The 19,707-nt window shown below is 33.7% G+C and overlaps 1 protein-coding gene across 1 annotated transcript in view; it reads left to right on the top strand.

Annotated features, from left to right (window-relative positions):
• The first annotated feature begins 10,095 nt into the window (after positions 1 to 10,095).
• LOC148602252 (acetylcholinesterase-like) overlaps positions 10,096 to 19,707 on the top strand; it is a 29,121-nt gene continuing 19,509 nt past the window's right edge. The window contains exon 1 of the mRNA XM_088552737.1: positions 10,096 to 10,351. The gene's annotated coding sequence lies outside the window, so the exon portion shown is untranslated. The remainder of the gene's footprint in view (positions 10,352 to 19,707) is intronic.

Raw genomic sequence — 19,707 nt, forward strand, 5'->3', positions numbered from 1 at the left:
TACTGCCCTTGAAAGACAAAATTCAACCAGGTGAGCAATTCAGGTTCCTGGGAGCCTCTTGTTTTATTTTCTTTTTTAACCAGCTGCAATGTTGAATTTAGTAAAGAAATGATTTTTCTCAACAAAGTTTGATTAGGAGGAGATTTGGTTTATAGAAATGACCTCTATTTATTTCAAAGTTAGGGAAGTTCAATGGATCCAGAAATTTTGGAAAGGGAGGTTTCAAGTCTATGATTGCTTATTTTTGTCCAAATTTTTGTTACAATATTAACAAACGTTTCCGGCAAAAGGGGAGGGGGCGGGTTCTGGGATAGGAACCCCCTGTATTCTAAGAGAAAGGAATCGGTGACGAATCCCTTTAATGTTGGAAAATTTTGTGAATTTTGTGCAAATTTTGACAAAAAATAAGTAAATATTAGCCTGGAACACTCTTCAAAATCTCTGGATCCGCCCTTAGGAATGATTTATTTCACTCTAATTTGACAATTTGAATGCCTCATTTAATAAATAAGTACAACCTGTTAAAAAAAGTTGAACCAACAAATTTGGAAGAGTTATTGCAGTTTGAAGGCCAAATTGTAACGAACTCAATGAAAAAAACAAAGTATCTGGATATCCGCCCTTGGGTAATAACTATAAAGACACATGGCTAACTGATTGTCGTATTTTCTAAGTGTAAAATTACTAAATAAATCTCAGAAGTCAGACAACTGAATTGTGTCTCATCAGTCAATTTGAATTGACACGAGAAAGATTTTTAAAGTAAATATGCTCTGTCAGCCATTTAGATGTTCAATATTAAATATTAGTTACTGAATAAACACTTCCAAGTGTAGAATATAGGGGCGCATCATGCTTTAAAACTCAAGCCAACTCTAATTTCGCAAACTAGTTATTTTGTTTTTTTTTGTTTTTTTTTTCGGTTGTCTTGTTTTTGTTCGTTTGTTTGTATTTAGTGTCGCTGTGTCGTTCTTGTGTGACCGGTATATGGCTCTGTTTCTGTACATGCTCTGAAAGTCTGCTAAAATTCACGATTCTCACAGTTTAATACTGTATATAGTTATTTTTTTAAAGAAAGAGTCTCAACACCTTTGTGATGTGTAATCTTCATCTCCGAGTTAACCATTCATTAGGCATACGTAAAGAACAAATTAAATGAAATCATGATATTGTGTTTTATTCGGTAAAGTACAATTCTTAAAATAATAACAGCTCAGGTTAATTTGTTCCAATATTTGACATGAACGTACATTATGTACGTAAATGGGATAATTTCAAAAACAGCTACAATGGAGATAGTTGTTAACTGATGCTCGCCACGATTTCTGTGTTTAATGTTATTTTAAGATTGTACTTCACAAACAATCTCATTTCGAACGGGCACCAATTAAGTCCTTTCAGTATAACATGAGATAGGCACTACCTGGTACACGTATGCTTTAGAAGGATATATCTGAAATATATTGGTAACAAAAGCTGTCTCGGCATTCTTCCGGATCCGTTGACTGCTCAGTATCGAAGTTGGAGATAATTCACGAGCTGGAAACCCCTTTCCTGCCATCTTTTTTTCTCCTAACAAATATGTGACTGTGTCTGTATATAAACAGGGATGAACCCAAATGTATTGATTGTTCGCTTAGTATACATGATTAACACCTTATAATGCGAAAAAACGACAATTTGATGTTAGACTATTTCGCTATTTGTGTTTGAGTCGGGGGGGGGGGGGGGTAAACATGCAGTGCTTATTATATCCGGGAACATTTCGATAAACCGAAACTACATCTGATCACACCGAGCAATACATCATGCAGAATACATATTCCCGGAGTAAATGCCTTTGAATAAAATCATTGTTTCAGTGCTGTTCGAGGTTACTTCAGCTGGAGGTAAAACCAAACGACTTAATAAAAAGCTTATTGTTGCTTCTCTGAAATCAATCTCCTGCATAGAGTGCATATTCGCTATAACTAGGCTTTACACCTCTGCCACACTCAGTGTTAAACCCCTCCTCTGTATGCAAATTAGTAAAATGCATCGGAAACAGCTTGGCTGATTTGTAATGAGTAGTGCTCATGCCCTGTGAAAATTTTCACATCAGGTATATCAGAACCTATAAGCTAGCGGAGTGATACATAGTCAATCAGGAGGTCTGTGAAGGAGATTGCACTGAATGGCTGTATCAAGAGTAATCAAGGGAACCAAGATTATAGGAGTAATCATAAGAATGTAATCCAAGGCCAAAGACCAGAAATGGAAAACAGACATGTATACACAACAAAGAACATAAAGTAACTAAAATCATTCATACAAAGTAGCAAAAGCAAATAAGCAACTCGGACTTCACTAAAAACTGAGAGCGTGGACCAAGTGCACCGGTAGGGTAAGCGTCCTCTACTTTTCCAGAAACACCCACCGAGTAGCGTTTGAAATAATGTAGTTCGATGTATACTTTTTGTTTATTTACTTTTGAATGAACGGAGTAAAATTGTATTTAGTCAAGTTTACAAAAAAAATCTAAATAGAAATTTCTGCTGGCGGATGGTCGGAGGGGTCGAAATTAGCATTTTGTACAATAATGCGCTGAGTCTGAAATAATACGATTTTGTCGACTCGAACATTCCAATTAATTTTCAGTCAATTTAAGTAATGAAATTTCAGACATTTTCAGTACTGAATATATCAGTCATTTTCAGTAATGCATATTTCTGTCATTTTTAGTACTGCCAGGTCTAGTCCAATTTTCAGTACACTCGATTACATACCTTGCTGTAACGTTTTAAAATTCAATGCTGTAATAAAGAATGAAAAATAGCATTCAAAACTTAAAACACTATGGTTATTTATTATAGTCATCAATAACAATCAAGATTCTCTCTAGTATCCTGCTATAATACAACTTTTTCTGATATTCTTTATTTCCTCAACAAATATGCTATGCGATTTTATGTAAATAATTTTTTTTTCTGCATAGCTTTTAATCACACTGCAGACATGCACCTGTATATAATCACCTGTATATAATCAGGAGATGTTGGTTGCTAATACGTCTGTTTGTGTCTCCTTTTATTTTAAAAGCGAAATCAAAGGAACCAGGACGCTAGCGGAAATCAAAAGAATGTATTCCAAGGACAAAGACCAGTCAGGGAAAACAGGCATACATAAAAAAGAACATAAAATAACCAAAATAATACGTGCAAAGTAAATGAGCAACTCAGACCCCATTGAAAATGGAAACGTTGAACAAATCGGTTCTCATGGTGCAGATGGATACACCGTAACGAGTTCATGATGACGACCATGAAACTTCTGTAGTGATGAATTCAATCTTGCAGCAACATAATCCTGTTCCAGAAGCCTAACTATAAGAAGTCTAGCGCGGTACAAAAAGTCTGTGTAGTTACGATAAACTCTGGCATAAAGTATGAGTAGTGATATTAAATCTCCATACGCAGGTGCTGAAGGGATGTTGCCAACAGATGAAACGAAAGCTATCAATATGGAACGAAAAGTCATCGCGTTTGTAGTAGTTTAAGCATTAGTTTTCCGTATGTCAAGATATGAGGCTGCCTGCACTGTGTCTGTAGTATCCTTTATCTAAAGTTCTTTGGGATAGGTGCGAAATATCGAAACTAAGATTGTTTAACGATAATACACCATCTATACAACTGGTATTGTATAAAAACTTCCCTTTGAAAATCATTCATAGATTCATGGAAGAGTTGAATAATAATACGCTTAGTTTTTCAACTTTGTATGTTTTAAAATGGTTACATCATGCTATATCAATTTCTTTTCTGTTATAGAGTCCCCAAATGTCGTGTAAGTCCCCTATATTTAGCACCGATTTTTTATGAATTCAGAGAGAGATAGAAAAATGACATGCTAAATGTAGTTTCCACTATCATTTGCTAATGACTAAAACTTCGAAGACGTAAAGGAAATCTTTTACCTAATGAATCGTTTTCAGGAAATGCATTGCTAAACATACGGTTCATCGTATTATTGTTGCACATCGATTTCCGAGTAGAAAGTGAAATCATTCGGAAATAACGAACAAAAATTTTATCGATAACTCCTTGTCATTAAAAACTAAAACAATTTTACAAAGAAGGGCATTGATTTTAGACGAGTTTTGAAGTTTTCTGTCAATATTCTAATTAAACTTCAGAGAAATTCTAATAAGGACATATCGGCAAATGCCGACCAACGTTTCCTCGTATTTCAAAGCTTCTCAAATATTTCTTTTTCTGCAGACTAAGCCCACTTCTGAAAGTTGGAGAGCTTCCATAGATCTTTATAAAAAGCTATTCAGTCAGAAGGGGACGACCATTGACCTATTTACAAATCTTCAATATTAATCCGCTAATTAAGTTCCAGATAGACTACTAATTCGTCTTTGAAAACAGGATTGTATTTTTTGTCTACTTAACATTTCTTGATACCACTCGGGACTTTTTTTATACACTCACCTTCATTTTATTTCAAATTATCGAATACCATAGAATTGCAATTGAATACACAGGAAAATTTAATAATATTCGAATATTTTCATGTTTTTTGTCAATTAAAAATTTAAAAAATTAAGAAAAGTATAAACTTATACGGTAAAACTCGGCAACTGAACCCTGATAAAAATCAGAAATTCTGAGTAAACCAGACATTTTTTAAAGTTTTTATATCAATTTTAAAAGTAGGTATTTTGATCCTTTGTACACGGAACACCTGTCTAAACCGAATCAAAATTTTAGAGTCCAAATGAAGTTCTGTTAAAACAGGTTTTACCGTATTTCCAACATGGAAACATATAAGCTGTAACTTACTCGCTGTAATGTAGATCAGCTGTATCATACATGTAACTTTCCCACTGTAATGTAGATCAGCTGTATGGTAGTAATGAGACTCTAGTAATAGTCGTGGTCGAGTCACAACAAAGGTTTTCAGGGGCGGATTCAGGCCGGGCGTGGCGGTCGTGCGGCCCCCTAAAATTTGCAAAGCATGAGTTGTCAGGGGTAGATTTAGGCGGTTTTAGGTTGAAACTTTAATTTCTCATTAATTTTACCACAAAAGATATCTACATTGCACTACTCTAGAAAAATATTTCAAAAATTTAACCTAACAAATTTTTTAACTTTTAACTGTGCGCTCCCCCTAATCTAAAATCCTGGATCCGCTCTGGTTTTAAAGTTGGTAGCCACTGATTCTCCTTGAAACACGTGGCAGTCAAATCGATAGAGTGACAACTGGTTGGCTCGGAGTAGTAATAATGTGTCCAGGTGGGGTGGCTTGTCTACCTGCGGACTATTGCTTCTATGAGTTACAAAAATCATATAGCACACTGAAGATCCGACTCAGCGTGTCGAACTAGTACAAAGCAGGGTGTGTTCAATGGATCAGTTGATGTCGTCCTGGCATTGAACGTTTGCCATAAGACGTTTAACTATAATCAACCAATCAATCAATATGGTTATCATAAAGCAAATAGCTGTGTTTTTATGCTTACACGTTAAACCAACATCTAATTGACTTGGCCTGCACTCCCTATTTGTCTTGGCCTTTATAGACCGGCATTTTTGTCTTTAATTGGTTCAATCTTGTTGGTAATTTAGAAACGTCTGTAAAACAGCTACAAAGAAAATATTGGATAAACGTCGCATTGACGCAGATTGTAGCAGGAAATCTGTTCCAATTACGGGAAAAGAATTTCATCTGTCATAGAATAAGAAAAGGAATATTAATAAAATAATCAAAAGTTGATATATTAAGATACGCAAGTTGAAAAAAAACGAGAATTCTATAAGCAATTGCTGTGGAATACTGTCTCTCACTGTGTCATATTGTGAACAATCTTCCAGTTATTGGTATATATGATATCACTAATGGCAATTCTGTCGTAAATGTCTTTCAAATTATGTAAAATTTTCTGTTACAATGGAAAAAACCGATATCAATATTTTGACGAAAAAAATTGATATAAAATCAATTTTTTTTAGTCAAAATATTGATATCGGTTTTTTCCATTGTAACATTAGAATGTAGCCACAAGGGAAAAATACTAATATATTAGTATTTCAAATTAAGGTATGGTGCTCTCATCAGCAGCATGAGAACCAAATGCATAGAGTGATCTAAATCCCAAAAACAAATTGTATAAAAGAGGTGCCTAAGTGTCAGTCCCTGTAAGAATTAGGCAGTGGACGAAACATGGTATGAAAAAACCCATTATTTTGAAAGTGCAATTTTACTATTTGCCTCATCAAAATCAAGGAAGACAGACAAGATTTTCAATATCGTGCTGGACCACTGAGTCACAATCTTATTGAAATGAACTGAAAATGAACATTTCAAGGCAGGTAACTCTGTCAAAAACCTCATTTTTCTAACATTCTATAAAAAATTTCTGAGCAAAACCAGTAATGCAGAGATAAAATACTGGTCTTTTCAAATATAGAAAGCATCCTTGACTGAAATCATATATGTCAGATCGTTGGGTTTTTGACATGCATGTTTCTGATTTTTCCCATTTTACCCGATTCTCACAAACTCTTAAAACCAAAAACATCGTAATAGGAAACCACAATGAAATATAGCAACAAGAAGTTCTACCCCGAGTGTATTGAAATGAAGTCTCTGTGGTTTAGTGTGTTTGGATGATATCACACTATATAAATTGCAGAGAATAATCTTTGATAAAAGTCTGTCTACTGGGCTCGTAAATGCTAAATCGTAAATATTGAATTCGTTTCATGTGCATCATTCTAATGAATATAAGGTAAATCTTTCTTAACCGAGTCTGAAGTAACCTAAAATTAATTTTTGCAACCGTGAATTAAAAGGGAGCGGACCTGGCGTACACCCCTAAAATGTGAAATTATTTCTGCCCCGGTTTTAAATATTGAAGTTGCATTTCTGGTTATCAAATACCTTATTTAACTGAACAATAGACTATTTCGTTCTATTTTTCTTCGCGTGTTCTGTTAGTACTTCCACGAGGTAAATGTCACACTCATTAGTTGAACACAATACTGTTAGCATTTGCCTCGCGGAAGTATGCACTATGCATGCGCGGCAATAAATATCCTTATTCCTTTTAGTTAATTATAACAAACCTGGAGCGGATACAGAAAATTCGGAAAGGAGGATAGAATCCTTTATTTAAAAATGGGGGTTCCGCATTTTGCCCAGTCCTTGCATAAAATTAACAAAATTTCCGGGAAAAGGTGAGGGTTCCAAACCCGGTAACCACCCCGGTCAATCCGCTACTGCAAATTGACACACATTCTTGAATCCATATTCGTGTTTTTTATATAAAAATAAAAATGATTATGAATATAAAATATGGTAAATGCATTGGTAATATTGTTCACGTATAAGGGTATTTACATTCATTATTGTGAATTAGTTTGAAATACTTTTCTACTACTGCCTAATTTAAAATTCAGTAGTTGTAGAAAAGGGTTAAATTGTCAGAATCAAACTTAGTAGAGCGCCATCACAGAATATCGGCAAGAAATACCGAAGCGTCAGCAATGGGACAGATGATTGATTTTATTTGATTTTAATTGTTTTTTTTCCTTAGTGTGTTTTCTTGACAATGATTTTGTTTTTTGTAAATAATTCATGTTTGTATTTAGATTGCTGACAATGGATACGTTTCACTGGCAGATACAGAGAGGGAAAATCCAGAGAACAGACAGAGGGTGGGTTCCAGGCTATCAATGGTAAATTTTATTCCAAACATGAACGAATTTACCAAAGATTTTCCAACAAGAAAGGAGTTCCAGCCAAACGTACCACATAGGATCTACCACTATGCATGGTTGTCAAATCGTGATGACGCCAATTTTTCACATGTATATCAAGAATAAGTACAGATCTATCTAAGATTCATACTGACGAGAGGGTGGCGCGTACACATTTTGTCACAATTTGAAATATTGTAAATACACAATATGCCCGTGTCTGTCGGGTATGGACAAAGATGTATTTCACAACAATTCCTATGATGTACCGCAGCTTGGGTGTTTTAACGAATTCGCAACTTTAATTTCAGGCTTTTTTTTCATGCAAATGACCTGTTGACCATCCGAAGCACACGAACCCCTTGCAGAAGTGTAAATGAACAAATTTTTTTTATTATTGTAATGAGTAATAAGTGAAACATTATCACTAAAATCACCATGCATATTGTGTCGATGCATCTTTTTCAATGATATGACACTTTTGTTACAATTTTGTACCTCCCGTGACTTATTCTTCTTAACTACAAAGCTAAGAAAAGGTCACGTGACGCATAGCAAAGATAAGGAGAGGTCCTGTGACTCATAGCAAAGATAAGGAGAGGTCCTGTGACTCATAACATGAAAGTGTATGAATCTTACATTTGATGTGTAAAATACCTTTTAAATAATCCTTGCAACGGTTTTTTCCTGATAATGCTGTGCATGGGCAAATTTATCCCACATGAATTGTGATGTAAATTTCACATGATTTCACCTTCATTGAGGAAAAACAATTTGTGATATATTTCACTTAAAAATTACATAATCATGCAAATTGAGTTTTCATTTGAATTTCGAATGATATATAACACAAAATATATGTTACCATGGTTACGTGCATTCCACGTGAAAGTCGTAGACGTTATATATAAACTAAATGTCTGCAGTTGCATACTTCTTAGTTTGAATTATACTTAAAAGTATGATTTAGATAAGAACAGAATACTTTGTACTTGTTTAATATGCTATAATCATTAAATTAAAATCAAGTATGCTACTTTAGAGCAGAACAGCTTTTCACAGAATGCAGAGTTCTAATTATGGGAAATACATCATGTATTTTAACTTCTACATCATTTTTAACGTTCAAATACAAAAAAATGTACTGTTGTATGATTGCCAATGAGACAGTCATCCAAACAGTTACACTTTTACAAGACACCACAAGGTTTTGTATCAGAAATCGTCTGGTTCTAAATCAAAACAAAACTTTTAGAAAAAAAAACAAGATGTGGGACTTTTTAGAGCTCCATCTAACCAAAACTTGTCTCAGAAGTCTGTAAAGCCCTTTAACACCTCACCATATTTTGGCCACGAATTATGATAATTAAAAAAAAGGAGAACTTCAATTATAAAATAAGATCCCGGAGACTTTAAATTTACCGGAACAAGAACTATGCTACACTCCATGAACTTTGGTTAGCATAAGCAATGCATTATAGTATCGTATCCCGGTAACCCTGTAGCTAACCTCAACAAGAAAAAATACCGAAGCAACAGAGCAGAATAATAATCTAGTAACATCAATATCCACCGGCTCTACGCAGCGACAGACGTTCGTTTCCTCTCTTATTAACCGCTACAGACAAGCCTTTCGAAATTCTCGGACACATTTCAAATCAAACGTCATTTGCCAATCGTACAATCATTCATTTATTCCCGACTTTGCAAGATTCTTGCATTTTCTGAGAGTGCTGGCTGCAGCGTCTAGAGTGAATTTTGGACGTAAGAAGCTATTCGGAGCTTGCAAAATTCATGTACATGAACAGGAAACAAAGACGGTCTACATACACAATGTAGACAAAAAATGCAATTACATATACATACTGAAGACTACAAAGAAAATTAAAGCTCTTGCAATCCAAAATCCCACAAAAACAAAACCGAGAGTGGCATAAGGAGCTCCGGAAAGGTAAGCATGTCCGATATTACATTTACGCATGCACATCGATGGCTTATTTTGGTTATGTGATCTTCATGCAGTATACTTTATTTTTCTAAGCATTATTTATCATGAGGTTAAATTATATAGTTCATAATTGCCATATTTATAATAAAGACTTTTATCAAATGACAATTACTAATTATTTTAAAATTGAAACATATAACATAAAACAATTACTGTTGTTCGTATACTGCAAGGTGCACGATAACAATTCTCATAAACAACAAAACGTCTAGATTTATAAACATATTGTACATGATTTTTTCTTAAGAAGTTTACCATCTGGATGTGTATTTACTAACAAATGCATCTACTTATAGACTGTTGCGTAAATTACTGCACAAAAATCATATGATTCATTGAGATTCTGGGAGATACTGCCAAATTCTCATCTGAAGCGCGTTGTAATTTCGTTGACCCTCTTTCGATGCACTTCTTATTTCTTTATTGATCCAACTTAATTGGAGAAACATACAGAGAGAATCGAAGGCATTAATTGCGGTTATATTAGAAGTCTTTGCGAACGATCTTAAGTTGTTAGAGAGAGATTTTGTGCATTAATATGTGGTTAGGACTTCTTAAACGGATAGAATTTCTAGCTAATGATGTAAATATCTAACTGCTGGTAAGTTTACTTATTTAATATCTGGCTTTGTACTGTGGGATATGGATTTCTTTAAAACTTCAATATTAAGTTAATAATCATTTACAAAGAATTAATTGTATAAAATTGGTTTAATGTCATTTTGTTTGGAATTCAATCGAGGAAAGCATTCTAAATTAAATAAAAAACGAAGAACCCAATATTTATGTTTTTATTTAGAATTTAGATAGATACCAGTAAATTATAAAGTGTTTGTTACTATCTGCTTTCTTCACTTTCTATCTGTGTTTTGAAATTCAATTGTCAACATAGTATTTAAGTTTGTTTTTCTCTTGTTTGTAGAAGCCTGTCCCTTCCCTGTTTGTAGAAGCCCCCCTCCCCTGTTTGTAGAAGCCTCCCTCCCCTGTTTGTAGAAGCCTCTCCCTCCCCTCTTTGTAGAAGACCCTTCCTCCCCTGTTTATAGAAACATCTCTCACCTCTGTTTACTGTTAACTCCTTCTGTTCTTGTTTCAAAGATAACTTGATTTGTATTTCAATACTTTCTCGGTTGTTTCGGCATTTAATTTGGCAATGGGTATTTGGATTTGATAGCAACTTCAGTACAGATAAATGCAAGTGCCACGCAGTTCCCATTTTTATTTGCAACGCATAAACAGCATGTGGATTTTCTAATTTCTGAAAATACATTCAATATGTATCAGAAATAATTCCTAAACAGTTAAAAGTGTATTCAGCATGTTAAAAAAAATTCTTTTAAAAATTTGGTTTGAATGCAAGTTACAGCATTTTCCCGCCGTTTTAATATGTGCAGTTAAAATCATATTGCTATCTCAGCTCAGATAGTTGTATATCAAGCATGTTGACAGCATTTCAGTAACGATGAGTTCTAAGTTGTACCAACACAATGTCCGATTAAAGTTTTCAGGTGTACCAACACAAAGCCATGCCCAACAACTGATATGGTTGCACGCAACAAATGCATCTGCGTGTAACCTTACTCCACCTTGAAATAAGCGCTGAAATACCCCAATTCTTCGGAGTACCAATACTTTCCTGACGAAAGCTTTTAGGTGTACCAACACCTGTACCGATCAACGTTTTTATAGGTATATCAACAACTTGCAGATTCGTACATGTACATGTAATTAATTTGAATTATTGGGGTTTTTTTTGTTTTGTTTTTTTCAAATTTTTGATAGTTCTGTACGGTTTTGTTTCCCTTTGCCTTCCTTTAAGTGTATTCTACTCCCGAGATCGATCTACAGCTTGTGGATAGATACACTACCCGCTTGTTGGTTTGCTTTTTATCAGACATTTATCTTAAGGATTGTTGATCCATTTGTCTCATCTGTTCCTGATTTTAAAACAGATTTGGAACTGAAAGGAGAAATTAATCTTTCATTAGACAACAAACATTCATGTAATGGGGAATATATAATTTTTTAATGATTTAATTTGATGTAAAAAAAAAAAAAGCTTTCTGGTTGGTTGGTTGGTTGGTTGGTTGGGTGGTTCTATTTGCGCAAACCAACTTATTTTGCATAACTTGCTTTGGTGCTGTGACGTCATTAACATCATAATCCCAAACAGTTGGATAAGCGAAAGTGCATTTTAAACCCAAGGTGTGATCCGCCATAATCAGTGACATTTCACGACGTCATGACTATTTCGTGTCCTATGTCGATCAGAAAAATGACATTATAAATGACATTGTCATTTTTAACAAAATAACGCGTTGTTGATGTTACGGGGTATCCATCAGCACCATTTAAACTTATTTGTTCAACGTGTCATAGTTTTCCTTTCATCCTTCGTATTGGCTCGGACTTGACTATTATGAGCAACTCGGCGGCTGTTTCTAGAAAAGCGGAGGACCCTACATTTACCTGTGCACCTGGTCGATGCTCCCAATTTTTAGTGGAGTCTGAGTCGCTCATTTACTTTTGTTACCTTGTATGTAGTATTTTGGTTATTTAATGTTTGTTGTTGTGTATGTCTATTTTCCATGTCTGGTCTTTGTCCCTGATATTTCATTCTTTTGATTTACGTTAGAATCTTGGTTTCCTTGATTACACTTTGATAACATTTTAAAATTTGAATTTATAAGAATTTAAACTATAAGGAATATTATACGAAATATTCTGGTTTGCAGCTGTTTACACTTATTATCCGCGAAGAATGTTTGTGTGTGTGTGTGTGTGTTGCTTTTTTAATACTGGTTTAAATGCACAGCAAATTTTTCCGCCATTTTTAAAATCTAAATATAGTTACCAATTATCTCCCTTTTGTACGCTATCTCAGGACTAAAAGGTGTCTAGGGAAGTGTTTCTAAAGCAATTTACGACATATTTATTATGAACTCTGCCTTTACTATTTTGATTGTTATATGAACTTAAAAGACTTTCATTTTCATCCGCAACGACTATTTGTATTTAACTTTTGCACAAATAACACATCAAGGTATCTCAAACGAACATTCTTACCGCTAATTACATTCACATACGTGCCATAGACCTTCAGATTTTGAAATATACTTTCAAATTGGTTGCTATTTTAGGCTTTTTCTATGAAGGACTTCGCCTAATTGTACTAATAATGCGATGTGATGTTATTATTACGAGGATGTCTATGCGACACTTCCCTAACTAATGACGTGCGTCTGCGTTATAAGTTCAAACAATCAAATCCTTATACGACACTTCCGATAGAAATATTTTAGCCATTCATGTTCTACATCTGTCGCTGTCGCTCCATCCCCGTATATTTCTTTTTTTTTTTTTGTTTTGTTTTGTTTTTTTTTTTTTTGTTTGTTTGTTTTTTTTTGTCCTGTCTTCTTCAACTCAAATTGTGGCCATTAAGATTGCTTCAAATCAAAGACTTGATGACAGACTCAACGATTTGAGGAAATTCTTAGTTTGATATTTTTTTATGAAACCCAGGCCTGAAATCTTACTTTTACAAATGTTCTCTTCATTTTAATCAATTTCACTACAACGCATAATTGTAATTATGTTTTCCTTTGTACAGTCAAGGAAGAACCATAAACTCGTCTTAACTACTTTAAATACGGTGGTCTTATTTCTAGTAACCAAAAGATCTGTGTCAACGATCTGTTTCTTACGCTAGATTTGATTTCTGTCTAAGAAAATGATAATTTAGCGCCGCTTATAAGATCTATAAGAGTTAATAATGTTTTGATTTAGGCTAAATTAGTGTTATTATACCAATTTTCTTTCGTATTATTGTTTAGAAGCATTTTATTCTGATACACAATTAATACGCTTCAAGAAAGAAGTCCAATAGATCGCTAATATTATATCGGTCCAGTTTCAATTTTTATTATCTCAAAGAAATTTCTGAGAAATACAATCACGGATTGTTTCACTATATCATGATTCCGCTATTAGTCAATAATTACAAATCACAACGTCTTTGATGTTCTACCTTCGAAAAAAAACTCTTTTATTAACATCAATTTGTTCTCCAATTAGATATTTGTTACAACCAGCACAAAGTTGTAGAATATTTGACATTCGTAATGAATTCTGAAAGAGACCCTTTCGTGTTAATAGTTGGATAGTCGTTGACCATGCATGGAGCTTGTCCAATATTTACTTCTCCTAGGCAAATGCTTTTGTTCTGGTAAAGCCCTGCCTTGTATATACCACGCATGTTCATCGACTAAACACGAAACATTCTGTTACATCCACTTGTCTCTATTGATTGGTGTAACCAGGGAGGGTTCCGAGAATTGAACCTCATTTTCGTATAAACAAATTGTTAGTTTCGTTCACTTTTAGTGCAAAAATTGACCAATATATACCCTGAATCCTTATTCAAAATCTCCAGACCCCCACATTATTTCTCCTATTCTTAACCGTTGATTAAAAATGCACGTGGCTCATTAACCATCGGTCGACGATTAAAGTCTGCATGAGTTTTCACGCCATTTTACATTTTTCAAGTTTTCTATGCCAAGAAATACCCCTAAACATTTCTGGTCTCAAGTTGGATTGTGGAGCGATTTGTCTTGGTATGTCTTCTGATTGCGTGGAAGAAACCGATTCTCGTTCAACCTATTGTTGATTCAAACTATATCTTTTTACTTTCTATGGTAAAATTCTGAGCTAACATGTTTGCCAAAGCTCGCATGTCGAAAATCTCAAATTTACCATCCATGGCCAAATTTGAAGCACTCATTACTGACAAGAATATATGTTTCTTCTGTATTGTCATTGTACAAGAATCTGGTCGATTTTTTCAAATTTTTGATAGCTGTACAAAAGGAAGATAATTGGTAACTATATTTCAATTTTAAAAAAGTCGGAAAAATTTGCTGTGCATTTAAACCAATATTGTAAAAATGGAACAAAAACTCACACACAAATATTCTTCGCGTTTAATAAGTGTAAACTGCTGCAAACCAGAATATTTCGTACTGACTGTTCAAGAATTAGAAAACATTCCTTATAATGTAAATTCTTATAGATTCAAATTTTAAAATATTATCAAAGAGTAATCAAGGGAACCAAGATTTTAGCGGAAATCAACAGAATTTTACTATTATCAATAACGTAATGCTCGTTTTCAGCAATTTTATTATAAATTACTATGTTCTAGAAATATACATATTTGTACTTAATTGGCATTTCATTGCTAGTAATTATATTATATTTCGCCCTAAATTTCAGCCGAGGTATTGTAAATCTGCCTTCACGATAAATACTACGTTACGATATTTCTATATAAATATTTTATTTTTACCATTATCGAACTTGACACATCGCAGTTTACACACGTGTAAAGTGACGACGGGTTGCTGTTAGCAGAGCAAGACTTGCTTACCCGTCCACAACACCAGTTTTGTGTGTTCTGTCTTGTTTTGTACTTGTATTTTGATATGTTTCTTAATTTGTTCTTGTACTTTTGATGTTTCGGTACCTTTCGCCGATTTTCAAGTGATTTCTGTATCAAAGGGATTTATATAAAAATGGCAACTTCTGGAAGTTCCAACAGATTAGTTTATTGACATATTGACTGTTTTTACCTTTGACCTTCTTTTACACAACATGGTGCCACTGAAAATGACACAGACAAGTGTACCATGGTCTTCATTGTATAATTGAGGCCAAGGTATACATATGATATATTCTAATTCTATACTTTATAATTATTCATTAACAGAAATACTACTGGGAATGTTCTCTTTAATAGCAAATGTAATTGAAAGCCATAAACGATAATTCAGCATTCAACATGGCCTTGACGTTAGACTTGTCTGACCCCAATGATATCGTAGAAAATTTGTTGTATCACAAAATAAAGAAATACCCTACAGCATAGATGCTTCATTACTTGTGTTGTATATGGCGGAAAATCTGGGTTCTAGAATTTGGCTTCCTATTCGATGTTTCTTTAGTTTTCAGTACTTCTTATATACAATAAGAGTAACGACAAAATTACCGAACACTAATCCGGTTCATAATCTAGTCAAATAAAAAATGAATCTGGCAAAATAGATATTACACCATCGGAGCAGCTGGTATCGCAACGGCCCTGACTTGGTACAGGCATTTCAGACAGAATGGTGGGTAAAATCGAGGTTTTACAGCGCGCTAAACCTTCCTCTTCCATTGCGGCGTGACTATACCAGTGGTGATTAAAAAGCTTTTGCATGCTGTTGTCATAATATTTCATATAACTCATTTATCTATTTTTTTTTTTGGATTTTGATCTTCCTGTGAATATAGTTCTATTGCGATTGATACAGCATACCGAATTTAGAAATATTTATATGAAAGGTAATTTTATATTCACTTACATACTTCGGTCAACTACCACTAGTACTGTACACCTGAGAGAAAAAAAAATATTAAGACCACTATATAATGATTTAAATTAGTAAAACGTAGAGACAAAATAATTGATGACATATGATAAGAACTCAACTAAGTTTTTTTTTGTTTGGATTCTAAGGCAAGACTATGCTTAAGTTTTATTGTACGTGATAAACATAACGTTTACGTTATTATCAAGATATAACACGTAATGTCTAATAGGCGTTTACACTTGCAATACGACAGAAGGATAAAACGTTGAACTGCAACTAAATTGTCGAAGTTTTAAAAAATCAAAAGAAAACAAATGATGATCAAATCTATATAAACTACCAAAATTACAATATTTAAGTAGCACTCCAGCTACGAATCATGCACTGTAGATTTCAATATTAAGGGAGATAACTCTGTAAATGACACTCAAATACAATAGATTCTATCGAATTTTCAATGTTGATTATCTACGAGCAGGCAGATTTGAATGAATGATTATACATTTCATAGTATTGACCCATAAAACAACTTAATTACAAAAATAAAAATATGTAGCCTTTTGGGGATGCATCACATTTTTCAGATTTTGCATGATTCTTACAAAGACAGCTACTTAATAATAAAAGGTATATAGCATATACCATTAAGACACAGTAAAACTCATAAATCTGCAAAATTGTGCAATTATGTAATAATAATTTTATATCATTAAATTGTACTCATTAAAACATTATTTTCAGATACATTTCCAGATATATTCATTTTCATACTAGTCTGAATCTTTTGAAGAATTTGTAAATAATAATTTTTGTACATATAAAGTACTGAAAAATACTTTAATGTCTCTCTTATCTCCAATATATAAGTGATATCGTTTGCCTACCTGCCTTTTCTATAGAAAGGCGTCACAACCGATATAACGTCCTTACGTTTGAATGCTAAAGATCTTTGGTTTGTACGTGGATGTAATTAGCGGTTAGCAGGTTCAATGTAAGATCTTACTGCCTTGTATGTGAAAAGTTTGAAAACAAATAAGCGTTTTCAGGTGAAAATGCAAGTCGGCAGGTGTCTCTATATATAAAGCAAGAGGACGCTTACCCTACCGATGCACCTGGGCCATGCTCTCATTTTTAAATGGAATCCGAGTTGCTCATTCACGTAAGTTGTATCATTTTGGTTATATCATGTTCTTTGTTGTGTGTGTCTGTTTTCCATGTCTGGCCTTTATCCTTGGAATACATTCTTTGGATTTCGGCTAGAATATTGGTTCCCCTTGATTACTTCTTTAAGAAAAAGAAACAAGTCATTTTGGTCGTACAATCTATGCTTTCAAATGTTTTCAGATAATTAAAATACATATGTATTTGCTTTTTTCCCTGATTTTGTTTCTCGATTTTTTTATATGGATTTTCAATCATGTTTGTATTTATTAGTTTCTTACACAAATCACCATTGAAGATCGTTGATATCTTAGAAGAGTGTTCAGTACTTGCACGAGTGGAGCGCAGCAGTTTATATCATATCCTCCTTAGGAACGAATGTTATCTGATAATTTTTTTCGAAAAAAGACTGCGTTTGGAGATAGTGATCAAGGGAATCAAGATTCTAGCGGTAATTAAAAGAATGTAATCAGGTTGAAAAACAGACATACACATCAAAGAACATAAGATAACCAAAATAATACATACAAAGAAACAAAAGTAGATGAGCAACTCGGACTCCACTAGAAACTGGGAGCATGGACCAGGTGAATCGTTGGGTAAGCGTCCACCTATAATCAGTGAGAATATGTCTCCATTTCCATTAATTGTCATTGGGAAGTAGTGTAATTAATTCATAGATTGCCTTTGACGAACACATCTATGGCATAGCGTTCAACAGTATGATATTGACTTATAGCGCCATGCACGTAAAACAGTCATGCGCAAATTTATGTCTGCATTTCTTAAATTTGTATTTTTGTTCTCTACATAATTGCATACGGCCTCTTGTACAGGACAATTTAATAAACTTTAAATGTTTTCATAGATTTTTAAATTTGTAGTTTAGTGTTTGTACATAGGATTCAGAAGGAAATCAGTTTCCAGACATGTGGTTTAAAGTTATTGCAACTTCTACAATTATAATTTTAAAAAAAAGTTTTGTTCAATATTTTGATAATTATCCTTACAAGTGAAGTTTTTGAATTGGACCTACAAAAGGCAAAACCACCCAAATTATTTACATCAATATATGCACAAAATATTTTAAGAGTTAACATCACTCTCACTATTCAAGAAGTATAACTATTTGTGGAATAATCTTTTCGAAATTTCCAACTTAGAATTGGTATTTGGTGTAACAGCATAGAGACCCTCATTTTTCAACCCTCAAATTTTCCCTTGTGTACTTAAATCATAATTGATTGAGCTATTCTATTATAAATGTTTCCTCAAGCTGTTGGTTATTTGTTCTGACATAAACGCTAAATGTAGATAAATATAACAAGTTAACAATGAACAGTCATATACTTTGACAATTTTGCGAAGCAAAAATATTTTTTAATTGTCGAAGTGGGAGTAACAAAATTAAAGTTGTAACTAAAATGTTAAAGTTTTAAGTAGGTCAATGAGTGCCAAGGCTACATCTGTTTTCGAAGACCCTGATGTAGCAAAAAAATTGTCTACTATACATGACAAATATGTTGTCGTACCAGTAGACAAAGCCCAAAACAACATTGTTTTTGTCTGCAAAACGTTTTACATCCAATGTTTGTTATCTGTGGTAGACGTAGAAAATAAATTAAGTGATAAGACCTATACTGCTACCACTCTCTCCAAAGAAAAGATTGTGGAAAACCATAAATCTTTGCTATCCTCTTTTGGTCTCTCTACCAAGGACGACGATTGCGATTTACCGTCTATGTACTGGATTTCTAAACTTCACAAAAATCCATACAAACAACGTTTCATAGCTGGATCTGCAAAATGTACCAACAAACCTCTTTCAAAACTTTTAACGTCTATATTCACAACTGTCAGAGAGGGTCTGCAGTCCTACCACACTTGTTACTTACGTAGTGGTATTAATTCAATGTGGATCTTGAAAAATTCGAAAGATCTTTTGGAGACAATCAGTTCAAGGCTATTATCTGAATATAATAGCATTAAAACATATGATTTTTCAACACTGTATACTTCTATTCCCCACACTCAGTTAAAACCCCGACTTAAAAACATTATACATCGTTGTTTTTCCAACAAAGATGGTACACCTAGATATAAATATATATTTTTCGTAGAGATTCCTCATACTGTGAAAGAAATAATTTCAAAACATCTTCCAAATATACAGAGGAAGATGTTTACAAAATACTGGAATTTTTAATCGACAAAATATCTGTCCAGTGTGGTGGACGTGTTTTTCAACAAGTGGTCGGCATTCCAATGGGAACAAATTGTGCTCAATTACTTGCTGACCTATTCCTTCACTCCTATGAGGCTGACTTTATAGCTGATCTGATCCGAAAGAAAGAATATCATTTGGATAGATCCTTTAATCTCAATT

This window comes from Perna viridis, chromosome 11, assembly GCF_037379345.1.
Source record: "Perna viridis isolate PV_CMFRI_1.1 ecotype Kerala chromosome 11, ASM3737934v1, whole genome shotgun sequence".
Taxonomy (NCBI): Eukaryota; Metazoa; Mollusca; class Bivalvia; order Mytilida; family Mytilidae; genus Perna; species Perna viridis.